The sequence below is a fragment of the Lynx canadensis genome, chromosome C2 (assembly GCF_007474595.2).
Source record: "Lynx canadensis isolate LIC74 chromosome C2, mLynCan4.pri.v2, whole genome shotgun sequence".
Taxonomy (NCBI): Eukaryota; Metazoa; Chordata; class Mammalia; order Carnivora; family Felidae; genus Lynx; species Lynx canadensis.
The window spans coordinates 97674140-97690450 of NC_044311.2; the positions used below are offsets into that span (position 1 = coordinate 97674140).

Below are 16311 nucleotides of genomic sequence, written 5' to 3' on the forward strand. Positions count from 1 at the left end.
GGAATGAGAGAAATATTTCTTCATAATGCTTATAATGCCTATCCAGACTATATCTATAATTGTAAGTAGCATCATTAAGTTATATGTTTCAGTTTTTAAATGGCCTTAACTTATAAAGTCAACATGATTTTTAGTTGAGATAGGAAAGCAGAACTTCTTTAGAATACAAACATTGCTGTAAATATCCTCTTTACAAATTTAGTTTTAGAAAAATATAGTTTCTTTAATTTTTTTAGTGGATATAAATTTTATTTAATTCAAATGGCATTAACTCTATTGTTTTATTTATCATAATAATGGTGTGTGCTTCTTATAGAAAATTCAGCCACTGCAAAAAAAATTATATAGGCCAAACAAAATTTTCTATATATGTATATATAAACGTATATGTTTATTTTATATATGCATATATAAATAGGATCATATGCTACATGTTTTGTGGTTGAAATTTGATATAGAGAAATTGAGGAGGAATGTTCAAGATGACTAACTGAATGGGATTGATAAATTAAAAAAAAATTTTTTAACTTTATTTATTTTGAGAGTGACAGAGACAGTGTGAGTGGGGGAGGGGCAAAGAGAGAGGGAGAGAGAAAATCCCAAGCAGTCTCCATGTGCTGCCAACGCAGAGCCTGACATGGGGCTTGAACTCATGAGAAACCGTGAGATCGTGACCTGAGCCGAAACCAAGAGTGAGACACTTAACTGACTGAGCCACCCAGACACCCCTGGGTGTCTAGATAAATTCTTACAGTAAATTAAACGTTGCATTCCACAGAGTTTTTGTGACCCTGTGTCATGGCATGGCATGAAGATACTTCAGTGAGGTAACATCTATCAGAGGAAGCCCAAATATGATTTGCTGCTTTTCCCCCTGCTTCACCCTGTAGCACATTGCTTGCTGAGATTGATGTTAGAAGAATATTCTTCCTTCTTATTCACAGGAACACCATGTTCCTTCTGTTGCACTGATAGGCCCCATATCCACGCAGAACAGCAAGAGTTCTAATAGCAACAGCACCAACAAATATTTGAGTGCATGGTGTGTCACTGTTTTAGGCTCCTTACAAGCATTACAAGCATTATATCCTTTAACTCTTCACAGTATCCACATAACATAATCATTATGCCCATTTTGGGGTTGAGGAAACTGACAATCTTTTAACCTATAGGTTAAAAGCAGCCTGTGTTCTTAATAACTGCTAAATAGTCAGCAGCAACAACTAAATGCTATCCCAGGTATGCTTTAAACTTGGCCCTGCTGATTGAGATGTAATCAGTATAGGGTGGGGCTCTAGCTTTGGTATGTGTTAAAAGGTTCCGAGTGATTCTTATGCTTAGCCATGATTTGAAGTCACTGACATAGATAATGACCAAAGTAATTTCATTTTTTGTGCAAATTTAATAACTATTCATTAATGTCCATAAACCACTGCCATTTGGCTTAGGTGGTTTTTTTTTTAATTATTTTTAATTTTTTTTTAAATGTTTATTTTTGCCTTTTAGATTAACCAGGTAATAGGACTGAGATACATTAGGCTTTACCTTCTCTTTTATAGTCTGAATCTTGGAGAAATGTATGTGTGATACTTAGAAATAAAAGGACTGTTTACCTCTGTAAGTCAAAATGAGCTTTATGAATTAAGTGATTTTTTTTTTCTCACTGGGGAATAAAAGAGGGTAAACCAGCCTGGCCGGCAGCAACATGCCAGAGTTCAGTCTTACATGATATGCAATCTCTTAGAGAATAAATCCTGAAAGTAGGGCTTATGAATTCAAGAAAGTAGAAATGATGGAGAAGGGATAAGAGACAAAGAAAATGTGAAGTAAAACTGTATCTCAAACCTATTCTGATGTGGTTGATGACCTCTTCTTTTCTTAGTCCAGTTACCTTTTTATATTTAATTTAAGAGAATGTATTTTCAGGGGTTAAAATACCACATATAAAATGTGCCGATTCATTCTGATATCATAGAAAGTTGTGACTCAAGATGTGAAACACTGTCAACATGAAACTTTATGGATAAAAATGCTATTTTCAGAGTGAGGCAAGGAAAAGGATGTACATTTCTGGAAACATGAAGCCAAAAATTGGGAAAACCACAGTTTCTGGAGATAGATGGTAATGAAATATTTCCAAATGACATGTCTTCTGTTAATTATTTTCTTTTTGTGTTAAAACCAAAAGGTTAGATTTAACTTTGGATTATAACACTTATGATCAAATGTATCGGTCTCTATTCTTTACATAACTGTGTTGTTTGTTTAGTTGCAAAAGTGGAGTGTAGTAAGAAAGCATGGAAAAGGTCTAGTTTCTTGCTGTTGATCTCATGGACATTTTCAAATTTGCAAAAAATTTTATCTCTCACTGTTAGAATAACCTCTCTGAGAAAAGAAAGAACTCTTTATTTTCATAATCCAGGATGAGTTATTATAGTTTCTTCCCCATAGGAAATAGAGTGAAGGTGACCTTCCACATTACTAAATATACAGTTTCATTGTTAACTATCCACGTTTTTGTGCCTAATTTTAAAGATATGATGACATGGGACAAAGAGAACTGATTTCTCCATAAAGAATTTATAGTCATTTGAAGTTTTTTAGGTTCTAAGTAAGTTATTTCTGTGTGTTTTGATAATTAGCACCTCCAACCAAAAAAAAAAAAAAAAAAAAGTAAAGAGCTTCTCTAGTAAATTCCCTAATGGTCCTAAATATTGGTCATCATTTTATTTGACATGAAAAATTCTTTCAAAATAATTCTTAGAAAATAATGCAAATCCAGTTTATAGTATTTCCATTCTCTTTCTGTCTCTTTTCCACAGAATTACATAGAATCATTTGGTTCTGTCACCTCCTAGTTTTCTGTCCTAGTTTTCAACCGTGTTTTAGTTGTGAAGCATGATAAAGTGAACTGAAGATTGGACTTATAATCACAAATTAGAGGTTTGGTTTTGACACTATCATTTATTATCTGTAACATGTAAACTGGGCAAGTAATTTAATTTTTATGAACCTCAGTTTTATTCCTGATAAAATGGGAATAGTAATGTATATTCATATTCATATGGGAATCAAGGCAGAGAGGAAAGATGATGAATATGAAATCACTTCACAAATTTTAGGTGGAATACATACATATGTGTTGTTATAAGTTCAAAATAAATGGCAACTTCTCCAAGAAAAATTTAAGAGTCCATTGAACACAAGGTTGGAATTTTTTTTTTTTTTAATTTATTGCAAGTGAGGGAGGGGCAGAGAGAGAGGCAGAGAGAGAATCCCAAGCAGGCTCTGTTATGTCACACTGTGCACGCTGAGCCCAACACGGTGCTCAATCCCATGAACCAAATCGTGAGATCAAGACCTGAGCCGAAACCAAGAGTCAGCCGCTTAACTGACTGGGCCACCCAGGCACCCCAGCAAGGTTGTATTTCTAAGTCGATCCAGATATGTTTATCTTTCTTGAATTAACTGCCTTTTCTCCATTGTGCATCAACATGGTCTTTAAGTCTAAAAAGGCTTATTATTCCTTTTACGGTAATCTCCTTCATACCAATCAGTCCAAATAGTGTTCATTCATTTATGGAATTTTTGAATAAGTGAATTATTTAAGTCAAAATAGAGGCTCAGAAATGATAACTGATATTGTAAAGAATTGGGTGCTCTGTGCTGCCATTTGGCACTTATTAACTTAGCCTTGCTGGTGCCAATGGTTGGAGGATTCAACTCCCCCTGAGTATATTTCAAAGCAAAAACTAGTATTTGAAGAAAATGAATTTCTCACACTGATGCTCATAAATTTTTAAAAATGCATATCTGGTCATGTCACCCTTCTGCCTAGAAACATCTTCCCTTTGCACTCAAGGTAAACCCAAATCCTTGTATTGTCCTCAGGTATTTAACCATAAGCTGCTTTGTCAATTTTATTTATATTCTCTCTTCACTCTATGTCTTACACTTTAGCCTTAACACTTTTTTTTTTTTTTTTGCCATTTCTCCTCAACATGCTGTGTATTTACATGCCTCAGAGTACATGATGCTTCCTCTGCCTAAAATACCATTCTCTTCCATTACTATCTAGTGAAATTCTAATAATCTTGTAAAACCCAGCTCAAATACCGTCTCCTCTAAATGTCTTCCCTGATTCTCCTGGGAAAGTTAAACGCCATTTCAGTATGTTCCCTGAGCACATGCTTCTACAGTAAGATCCAATACTTTATAAATGATTTTTGTATGTGTCTACTTACCCTAATAGATTATAAGCAGAGGCTCTATCTCTTCTCTTTTTGTATGCCTCCTTGGGGTCTTTGGCACATATCAGGCTCTGGATAAATACTTGTTGAATGAATAACTGAATGATTCAGTCAGTCAATGAGTCATTTAGCACTTTGTCAGTCCATATTTCTTGAAGCAGAAAACCCCCCACAACTTTTGAAAAGCATTCACCATTGCATAAACTACTTACTGGGAAAAGAACAACTTTTTGATATTTTGCTGATAAAAATGAAATAATAGATTGATAACAGCAGACTCCTGGGAAAAACATCCACAGCTTAGCAAGATTAAACATTTTAGTTCTTAGTTTTGAGAAGAATCACTGAATCAATATTGAAAAAATTGTTCTTAGGGTAATCCTCACTTTTTGAATAAATACCTTCAGTCACTTATACTCACTAATATCTCTGTGATCAATTATGATGTCAAGTTCTTATTTATTTTGAATTGAAATCTGTATCTAGTATTACCAGCCCATTATTTTAGTATATCCTTTGATACCATGCAGAATAAGTCTAATATGAAGTTTTCAAACATTTGGAAATGTTCTACTCTATTTCCGCAATCCCATAAATAGTAGCATTCAATACCCTTGAGTCTTTCAACCGTTCCATGATTCTAGTCTTGCACTCTTTCTTGTTTCCTTTCTTAGAATATTCTAGTGATTCTGGGTAATTCTGTATCATGATATTCATCATGTCATCTGACCATTGCTGACGAGAGTGAGGGCTCTTATCTCCCTCATTGTAGATATTGCTATTCTGCTAGCAGTTTAAGATTTAATCTGATTTTTTTTAATGTCCATATCACATGGTTGAGTCATATTGACCTTACTGGAGATACTATCTCTTCCTATCCAAGGATACAATAACAGGTCACTGAGATAGTATCTAACAATGATGTCAGAGAAGAAGCCAGTGATCTTCAGTAAAGGGAGAGAATGGAAAAAATGAAAAAAAAAATAAACAAAAGGGAGAAAATTGTGTGAACTAAATATAAATATGATTAAATTGCTGGAAGTTATTGAAAATATGCTAAACTTTTAGATTTTGCTGCATTTTTATTGCAATATGTTAAGCAAATATTGATAGTATTAGAGATTTTAAAACCACATTATAATTTAAATTTCAGTTTTTAGCATTTCCTTTGACTATAACAACAGTGTTAATAGTTTATCAAAAACATCTATTTTTATGGAATTTGTGACTTCTCTAAGGTTGGGTGAATTCTTTATATAGAGAAATAAACTTGTTTCAGTAAAATATACCTTTGATTTTATAATAAAAATTTAAGAAAAAATATGATTTACATAGCAAAAAATTTGTTAAGGAAACTGCATCAGATGAGTTTAGCCCATTAAACAATTATGTCTGTTATTTTCATTCCTTACTTTCTTAAATACTTAATAATTTACTAAGTGTGTGGAGTATATTTACTCATTTGACTGGTTGTGTATCCATTTATTTATTTGTGATTTTTAAACTTTCTATTATAAAATCTGTATAAGCAAGGCAGTTTTCTGCTTGTACTATACTTGCTCTTATAGAATTTTCTGGTGATATGCACACAAGGGGCAAGTTTTGTTACTGAAGTTTGTTAACTGGGTTTGTGAGTACCTTCAGAGTGAGGGTGTGTAGTACTTGCTTGCTCTTAACAAATGCGTCTTGGATGTACATACTGGTTAGCCAACGTTAAAGCTCACATAAATTTTCCTTACAGGTCTGTGAGCCTATGACATTTATCATCATACGTAGGATTTAAATTGGAAGGTTAAACCTGAAAAGCTGTTTAGTTGTTTTTTCTTTTTTTAATATATATGTGTATATATATATGTGTGTGTGTGTGTGTGTGTGTGTGTGTGTGTGTGTGTGTATGTGTGTGTGTGTGTGTGTGTATATATATATATATATATATATATATATATATATACACATACACATTTGTCTATAACCTGATAATGTGTGACTATGTAAGTGGTAGTGGCACATGTGAGAAATTTCATTACTTGAAGATAGATTAATTTTCTATAGTTAGAATAACAAAATTAATTATTTAATTGTAATTTTCAACTCATTTGTGCTGTTTAGAAATTAAACTAGAATTCTGTATTAAAATGACAGAATAAATGTTTCCTAGTAGATGTATTTATTTTAAAAAATAACACTCAAAGCAAGATTTTTTTTTAAGTTTATTTACTTATTTTGAGAGATAGAGCTGGGGTGGGAGCAAGAGAAAGGGAGAGAGAGAGAGCGAGAGAGGGAGAGAATCAGAGAGAGAGAATCCCAAGCAGGCTCCACACCGTCAGTGCAGAGCCTGAGGTGAGGCTTGAACCCATGAACCATGAGATAGATCATGACCTGAGCCAAAGTCAAGACTTGGACACTTAACCGACTGAGCCACCCAGGCGCCCCAACAGTCAAAGCAAGATGTAAAGGAACAGCCACGTTGAGGCATAGCTATGTGTCTTTTGTACTGATCTTCTGTGAATCACTGCTTCAGCTTCCCTCCTCACCCCAGATGAAGTCATCCAGTGTATTCATACATGTACTTAAAACCTCCTAGCTTGTGTGCAGGTCAGCTGCAGCTATTCTTTAGCTTCAGGTGCTCTTGCAAGAGGATTTTTCTTTTAAATACCAACTGAAAGTCCTCTTTACCTAGTTAAAATCCTTGACTTTGGATTCAGATAGATGTAGTTTTAACAACCACTCTGCTTGTGACTTTGGTCAGTTTTCTTGGTCTCATGATCTTTGTTTCTAAAATATCAGAGTTCATCAGGCTGCTAAGAGAAAAAATTGTAATATTTTATAAAGAATGCTGAACATTGTGTTTGCCATTAATAAGGGCTCAATAAATAGTAATTATCATAATTATATATTACTATCCAATCATATTTCTCTGCATCATCCATTTAATTCACTAGCTCCCATCCCTTTAAGATTATCCTGAATGCACCTCTAGTTTTCTTGTGTACTTCCTTCGGGGTTAAAGCTGAGTTTTATTTTGGGTTGCTTCCTGTTAATTCTACACAATGTTCTTAGTTTAATTTTTTGTGCTTCATGATGAATTCTCTGAGGATTTCAAGTTCTTCCAGAGGAATTTTTTTTTTCATTGTCTAAGTCAAATTAGGACAAGAAAATTATTACTATTTCTTCAGCCCAATGCTCAGCAGGGTGAGTTCTCCACAATTTTCTTTTACTTTGGAAAGGGCAAGTAAAAAGTTACAAAGCTTTGCTACCATTTTTTTTCCCATGTTAAAAATTGTGGTAAAATACTCATAACATATTTGCCATCTTAGCCAATTTTAAGTGGCAGTCGTATTGTTGTGTAATAGCCATTCATCTCCAGAACTCTTTTCATCTTGAAAAACTGAAACTCTATACCCATTAAGCAATAGCTCCCCATTCCCCTTTCCCTCTAGCTTCTGGAAGCCACCATTTTATATTCTGTCTGTATGATTTTGATTACTCTAAGTACCTTATATAAGGGGAGTCATACAATATTTATCTTTTTGTGATTGACTTATTTCACTTAGCATAATATCCTCAAGGCTCATCCCTGTTGTAGCATATGTGAAAAATTTAGTATATATTCAGAAGTGGAATTGCTGGATCATATGGTAATTCTATTTTTAATTTTTTTAGGAACTGCTCTACTGTTTTCCACAGTGGTTGTAACATTTTATATTCCCACCAATAGTGTACAGGTTTTCTAATTTCTCCACGTCCTTGTCAATACTCTCCTTTCTTCCTCCCTCCCTCCCCCCACTCTTTCTTTGTAATAGCAATCCTAATGGGTGGGAGGTGGTATCTTATAGTTTGATTTGCATTTCCTTAATAAATAATGATGTGGAGGGGCACTTGAGTGGCTCAGTTGATTAAGTGTCTAACTTCAGTTCAGGTCATGATCTCACAGTTTGTGAGGTCAAGCCCCACATTGGGCTCTGTACTGACACCGCAGAACCTGCTTCAGATCCTCTGTCTCCCTCTCTCTGCCCCTCCCCCTGCTCCCAAAAATAAATAAACAATTAAAAAAATGATGTTGAACATCTTTTTCATGTGTTTATTGTCCGTTTGTATATATTCTTTTGAGAAATATCTATTCACACCCTTTGCCTATTTTTTAATCAGATTGGTTTTTGTTGTTGTTGTTGTTGTGTTGAGTTTTTTTCCCCCTTTTTAAAAAATGTTATTTATTTATTTATTTATTTTGAGAGACAAAGAGAGAGAGAGAGTGCCAGGGTAGAGGCAGAGAGAGAGGGAGAGAAAGAATCCCAAGTAGCCTTCTTGCTACAGGGCTCCATCTCATGAACCATGAGATCATGACCTGAGACTAAACGAAGAGTTGGATGTTCAACTCTTTGAGGTACCCAGGTGCCCCTTGATAAGTTTAAGTGTTCTTTATATATCTTAGATATTAATCTCTTACCAGATACATAATTTGCAAATATTTTCTCTCATCCTGTGAGTAGTTTTTTACTCTGTTGATAGAATCTTTCACTGCATAAATTTTAAAATTTTGAATGATGTCCAATTTGTCTACTTTTTCTTTTGTTGTTTTGGTGTCTTATACAAGAAATCACTGCCAAATCCAATGTTATGAAGCTTTTACCTTATGTTTTCTTCTAAGAGTTTTACAGTTTTAAGGCTTACATTTAAATCATGGATCCATTTTGAGTTAATTTTTGTATATGATGTTAGATAAGGGTCCAACTTCATTCTTTTAAGTATGGCTATCCAGTTTTCCTAGCACCATTGATTGAAAAGCCTATCTTTTCCTCATGAACAAGGAGAAGTCCTTTGTATGAGTATCTTTTTCAATCTATTGAGATTTAACTTACGGCCTAATATATGATCTAAACTGGAAAATGTTCCATGTGCACTTGAGAAGAATGTATATTTTTAATGGTTGGCAGAGAGCTCTGTGTATGCCCATTACCCCATAATTGTTTTTTGTATTACTAATACAAGTGATATTATAGTTTTTTATACTTCAAACATTCCCATTTTTACTCTCAGAAAATATCTGAAATATTTTATGTAATTTGTTCTCTTTGTAGTAACTGTAAAACATATCTTCTCCCACCTCTTCCCACTCCCCATAGCTCCTGCATCTACACACTTTCTTTTCCCCATTACTCAGATTGAAAAGCATCAGTTCCTTTAAATGACATTAAGTAATTTCTTCATAAAATCCATTGATATCACTCATCCAACCAATAACGTATTGTGTGCTTACTGTTGAGGCCATTTTATAGAGAAAAGTCAATCTGGACCATATTGCATAAAACGGATGCTATTATTTTGTCTTTTAGTTCATGCTAAAGATTCTATAGTGTAGTATAGTGTGTGTGTGTGTGTGTGTGTGTGTGTGTGTGTGTGTGTATTTTTTCTTTAAAGAAATAGAACTAAATGGGCTAAAGAAGTCATGATTCTTACCATTGGTTAATTTAATTCATTTAAACAATTTAAATTTTACCACTTCCCTTGAAAGCTCATAGGAAGACAATTTTGTCCTGATAATATGATACTATCTTATCTTTTGATAAGGATGTTAAAAGCAACCAGTCTGATGTACTCAGGGTTGGATAGCATGCCCTAATTTTTGTTGACTAGTGACCTCTAAAACGTATTACATTTGAGCCCACTTAATACCAAGTCACCTGATGGAAGCACATTTCTTTCCACCAAATCATTTTGTACTAATTCAGTACAATTTTGCCCATTTAATATCAATTGACACTAAGTGATTTCCTGTGCAATGTCAATTGAAAATCACTGATTTCCTGCTAATACAGCACTTAGTGTCAATTTCTGTGTGCAGCAAAAGCATTTTTTCAATTAACTACACCATATAATTTTTTGTTTTTAGTTGTTTGCATGGCCTCTCTGATAATAGTTTTGTGAAACAAAGACATAAGAAGGAGAAAAAGATGACTTTCTTCCTTGGCATTAAATAATTAAAATCTAATGATTTTATTTTCAGTCTATAGGAAGTCAAATATCTTATTGGAAAACTTTGGAATATATCAAACAATGTGGTAGTAAACTGACATTAGCTGTAAATTAAGATTGTGTGTTTTGGATATTGTATATACTAAGCTATATGTAGAAAAATGTTTTGACTAACAAAAAAACCCCTCACTAGTCTGTCTTCTCATGATTTATCTCACGAAGACCTACTACTGAATACTTTTTAGTGAAAATTATTCTTTTTATTGTACAGAGATGAGCTCATTTATATATTCTCATGTACTCTCACTAGAAAAGTGAGGTGACATCATCTCCAGTAATTAATGAAAATTAGGAAAGCTTTGTGGCCTGGCACAGATAGAAGTAAGCATAATGGAAGCTGTCCTTCTGATTAGGTGAAATCAGGTTTACTCAGCGAGTGCAAGTATTTTTGTAATACTCCATATGCTTCCACCATTCAGAATGTTAATAGGTAAAGGAGGGAATTTGAATTGACTCTCCCTAGCCTAGAGAATTAGAGAAGTATGTACATAAAAACATAGATAATCATCCAGAGCTATAAAGAAAATAAATATATATTGAATGTTTATCAATGTAATGAGCTATTTAGCCACATATATTGTAGGATACCTCACTAGAATAAGGCATGGCTTCTTCCTATAACAGAGCTCAGCATTTGATGAGAAAGAAAAGATTAATAAATGAGAAATAAATAAATAAAAATAAACTTTAGGTGCTAAATTGTGGGCATGGTCTGTAAGTAGTACATCTTAAGATTTTTGAAAAGATCAATATATACCTGGGATACTCTAGGGTGAATCATTTAGTTGTACCCTGAAGGAAGTTTCTGGTATGTCTTGGAAAGATGCATAGAATGAATTCTCATTAAATAGCTATGTCTTTTTTTTTTTCTTTCATCCATCTTATACTGTTTGATCCTTCTTATGCTGTTTAGCTCCCTGTTGGCATTAGCTCTTGTTTTGGAATATGCGTGATTAGAAGAGATTTCAACAATAATTCAAACCATTTTTTAAAATGTGTACTACATGATAGATATAGTAACAAGTACTGGTGATGCACAGAGAGTAAAATACAGTTTTTTTTTCTCTTGAGGAACTTTAATCATATACAGTGACATATATGAACAGATAATATTAATATTATGGGACATTAATTTAATGGTGGGCAACATTGTGCTATGAGCAAACAAAGAAAGGGTACCTATTGTGGCCCGATAATTCAGACAGAAGTTCTTGATATCTGCAGAGATGTCTGAAATGATCCTTGAAAAATGAATAGGAGAGGACTCAACAATGAGGGAGGGATCTCTTTGGTCAGAGGGAACTGCATGAGTAAAACTATGGAGATTATAAACAACATAGTGTGTGGGGGAAGCCATTATACCCAAACATACATATATTTTACAAAGTTGGGATCATAATGTATATATTGATTTGTAATGCTTTCTTCATTTAATAGCATCTGCTGATCATTTTTCTCAGGTACTTAATTATTTTTCATAAAATATTTAAAAAATTGCTAACATAGTATTCTGTCATATGTTTCAAATGATTCTTCTGAATTTATTGTTTGCCTTTTAATTTCATTTGTTTTTGCTATGTAGACCTTTTCTTTGTTTTATGTGTTCAAATCTACTATTAAAAAAATCTATTACATTTTTTTTATGGCTTCTGCCTTTGCTTTTATGCTTAGAAAGACCTTCTCCAACTTAGATTAAAATTTTTCCTATATTTGCTTCTAGTTCTTTTATGGTTTCATTGTTTACATATAACTCTTTAAGCCATCTGGAATTTTATTTTGATATACAGTGTGAGATAGGCTCTAAATTTACTCTGTTCTAAATATTTAACCAGTTGTCCCAGCACCATCAATTGAAAAATCTCTGTTTTCCTCGTTGATTTGATATGCATTATTTATCATATGCTAAATACTTAATTTACAAATGGATTTGTTTCATGCCTTTCTATTCGATTTCTAGCCTTTCTATTTTTTCTCTTCAGTTCTATTAGTTTCTGTATTCTTTATTTGAACCATGCTATTTTAATTGCTGTAGCTCTTACAGTACAGTTTAAATCTATTAATGAGAGTTTCCTTTTATTATTTTTCATTTTAAAATATTACTGATTATTCTTATGTGGTTAATCTTCCATATGAACTTCAGAATAATTTAATCAAGCTCCCTCTACCCTATCCTGCCCAATCTTCAATTTCACTGGACTTCTGATAGGGGTTGCATTAAATTTATGAATTGTTTTGGGGAGAATTGGCATATAAGTTTGTTAGGTGGAAATATTGGGATTCAAAACTGTAGATGATAGGTCCAGTTAAGTTATATGTAACTATTTATTACATGGGAAGAAACTCCTGCATTTGACAACAGGTGTTTGTTGTTTCCTTTTTTTTATAGCCCACATGGGGCATCTGGGTGGCCCAGTTGATTAAGCGTTCAACTCTTGATTTCCGCTCAGGTCATGATCTCACAATTAGTGGGTTCAAGCCCCACTGTCAGTGCAGAGCATGCTTGGGATTCTCTCTCTCTGCCCCTCTTCACTCACATGCTCTCTCTCTCTCTCTTGCTCAAAATAAATAAATAAACTTAAAAAAAATCCCACATACGTTTTTCATATCAAAAGGTAAATCCTTTGAATTTGTTTATTTTTTTAATCAATAAACCGAGGTGAGAACAGAAGGGAGAGGTGTTGCTAAAGACAGGCAAGGGGTTAAGGGAGATCTGTATTAGGGTGAAGGTGATTTATATGTTCTAAAAGTAAAGAGCCAGTATAGAAGACATTGAAGATAAGGTGAAAGAAGTGATAATTGATACAGCAAAGTCCTAGAGATTTTAGGAGATTATAAAAATCAAGTATGCAAGTGGAGGGTGTGGCCTCAAGGAGAAGGATAATGATAGTGGGTTGGAAGATAAATAAATGAAATTATGATATCCATTGAGTGGATTATCACAATAGCTCTGTAATATAGGTGTTGTTGTTCTACAGGTGGAGGAATTTAGTTTTAGATGTTAGGTGAAGAACCATTAATTTTCAGGAAACTTTGGTGAGATGAGATCTGAGATTTGTGCAGTGAGGTATGTGGGGCATTTGCATGTTACAGGTGAAATGATTTCAAACTACCAGGAGTAATTTGCAACATTCATTTACATTAATGTGTTTTTCTATTCATATAATTTTCAATCTATCCAGCTAAAGTTTATTAAGCCACTTACTTTGGGTTAGGCATTTTATTAGTATTGTGGACACAAATGTAAGAGGTTCCTATTATTCATGCAGACTCTTCAATTATGATATTGCAGAATCTATAAAATTTCATGTCATAGAAATATTGGGATATATTTATGCAAAATATTTACACATATATCAAGCATGGGAACAAACAGTTTATTCTGATTTAAGCCCTTCATTTTCCGGGGGAGGATACCTAGATCCACAGATATTAAACAATTTTTTCCTATAGATATTATCTTAAATAATCCTTGTTTTCCTTGATAGGTACAATTTTGATTTTGTGATTCCATAAATAATTTTTCTTGATATACTTAAATATGTCTAATTTTGTTTTATTTCTATTATTGCAGAATCATGTATTTCTAATTAGAAGACAATCCTAGGTTATTTTTATGTATCTAATGTAAACCTTCATAATAACATCAAAGAATAAGGGAAACTTTTATAATTATAATCCCTATTTTAGTAACAGTTTCTAATAGTAACTACTACTACTAACAGTAGTAATCAGATTCAGTTGTATTTCTTTTTAAATTTTTAAAAATTTTTTAATATTTATTTTTGAGAGAGAGAGAGAGAGAGAGAGAGAGAGAGAGAGAGAGAGAGAAAGAGAGGGAGCATGAGTAGGGGAGGTGAAGAGAGAGATAGAGAACCAGAATCTGAAGGAAGCTCCAGGCTCTGAGCTGTCAGCACAGAGCCCGGCGAGGGGCTTGAACTCAGAAACTCCAAGATCATGACCTGAGCCAAAGTCAGACGCTTAACCAACTGAGACTTCCAGGCACCCAAATTCAATTGTATTTCTTAAGTGAAGAAGTATGTTGCGTGCTGTGTTGTTTAAAAAATAATAATTGCTTCAGATTCTTTTTTTTTGCATTACGGTTGAGTTTTTATTTTATTTTTTTTTATTTTTTTTAATATATGAAATTTTTTGTCAAATTGGTTTCCATACAACACCCAGTGCTCATCCCAAAAGATGCCCTCTTCAATACCCATCACCTACCCTCCCCTCCCTCCCACCCCCCATCAACCCTTAGTTTGTTCTCAGTTTTTAAGAGTCTCTCATGCTTTGGCTCTCTCCCACTCTACCCTCTTTTTTTTTTTTCCTTCCACTCTCAACAATAGCCAAATTGTGGAAAGAGCCTAAATGTCCATCAACTGATGATGAATGGATAAAGAAATTGTGGTTTATATACACAATGGAGTACTACGTGGCAATGAGAAAGAATGAAATATGGCCCTTTGTAGCAACGTGGATGGAACTGGAGAGTGTGATGCTAAGTTAAATAAGCCATACAGAGAAAGACAGATACCATATGTTTTCACTCTTATGTGGATCCTGAGAAACTTAATTGCTTCAGATTCTGTGTCTCCCTCTCCCTCTGTCCCTCCCCTGCTCATGCTCTCTCTCTCTCTCAAAAATAAATAAACATTAAAACATTTTTTAAAAATAATAATGTCAAGGGGCACCTGGGTGGCTCAGTAGGCTAAGCATCCGACTTCAGCTCAGGTCATGATCTCACAGTTCATGGATTCGAGCTCTGTGTTGGGCTCTGTGCTGACAGCTCAGAGCCTGGAGCCTGCTTTTGATTCTGTGTCTCCCTCTCTCTATGCACCCCCTGCCTCTGCTCATGCTCTCTCTCTCTCTCTCTCTCTCTCTCTCTCTCTCTCTCTCAAAAATAAATAAACATTAAAAAATTTTTAAAAATAATAATGTCAAGGCATATAAATGGAAATTTCATGTAGAAGAATTAACCCCTTGCTGGTGTGATTGATGTGTATGAGAAGTTCTTCCTAAGTTTTTTCTCCTAAGAACTTACTATATAGTTCTTGTAATCCCCACTATTTAGCAACCAGTTCTCTTCCAATGGAGTGATTTGTTATAATGTGAGATGTGATGTGCATGCTTTACTCATTTAATGTCCAGTATGAGTTGATTTGTGAGATTGTTTTCCCAAGACACCTGTCCAAGAGGTGTACCTTATGGAAAAATGGGCTTAACCAACAGGTAAGTTTAATGAGAAGAGAGAGGTGGGTTGCAAGTACAGGGAAAACCTAAGGAATAAAATAGAGGACTCTGAGTAGCCAGATGCATAATGAGGATAGCAATCTGTTCTTACTTTCATTAAGGACCTTATCAAATGATTAGGTCCATTCCTGCCTCTCCACCTAGGTGTAAACTTTTCCATGTCAGAGAAAGCCTAATCCATCTCTTTATCAATAGCACCTATCATAGTTCCTGGCAAATAGTTAGGGTTCAGCAAAAATTTATCAAATGAATAAAAGAAAATAGGGGCTTTAGGAGATCAGGTTTATGGAGGGTCTGATAAACCCCATCAGGTCCATTTTTTTGCCTTGACCAGTGTTGCCTTCTGGTAGTAGTAGTCCTCTGATTTCATCCTGCAAGTAGTGGAGAGCTAAAGAAACTTTCTGTGCACTATAAATTAGGGCAGCATAGTTGGGAAGTAGAATGTACATATCAAATACAAAAGACTTGGTTTCTCTAAAAATCGTTTAATAAGTTTATCTCCAAACTACTAGTCATTTAATGTTTAATTCAGAAGGGAGATATCACTTCAAATCCTCTTTTAAAATTCTAGCTGAACCTGCATGATTGAACTGACAATGCTTGGAAGTACTGTTAGTAATGTCCTGATTGAAAATAATATTTGCCTTTATTATCTTTTTCCCCTTCTCTGTGGACATCAGCATTGTTATGTAAATTAGGAGAGAAAGAAAATGTAGGCAGAAAAAAAAGTGTACAATTTGGAGATAGAAAAAAGAAATGAAGTGAGAGAGAAGAAAAAAGG

The 16311-nt window shown here is 34.0% G+C and overlaps 1 protein-coding gene across 3 annotated transcripts in view; it reads left to right on the forward strand.

Moving 5' to 3' along the window:
- Nucleotides 1–16311, forward strand: part of ZBTB20 (zinc finger and BTB domain containing 20) — a 769186-nt gene that overhangs the window by 103774 nt on the left and 649101 nt on the right. The window lies entirely within an intron of this gene.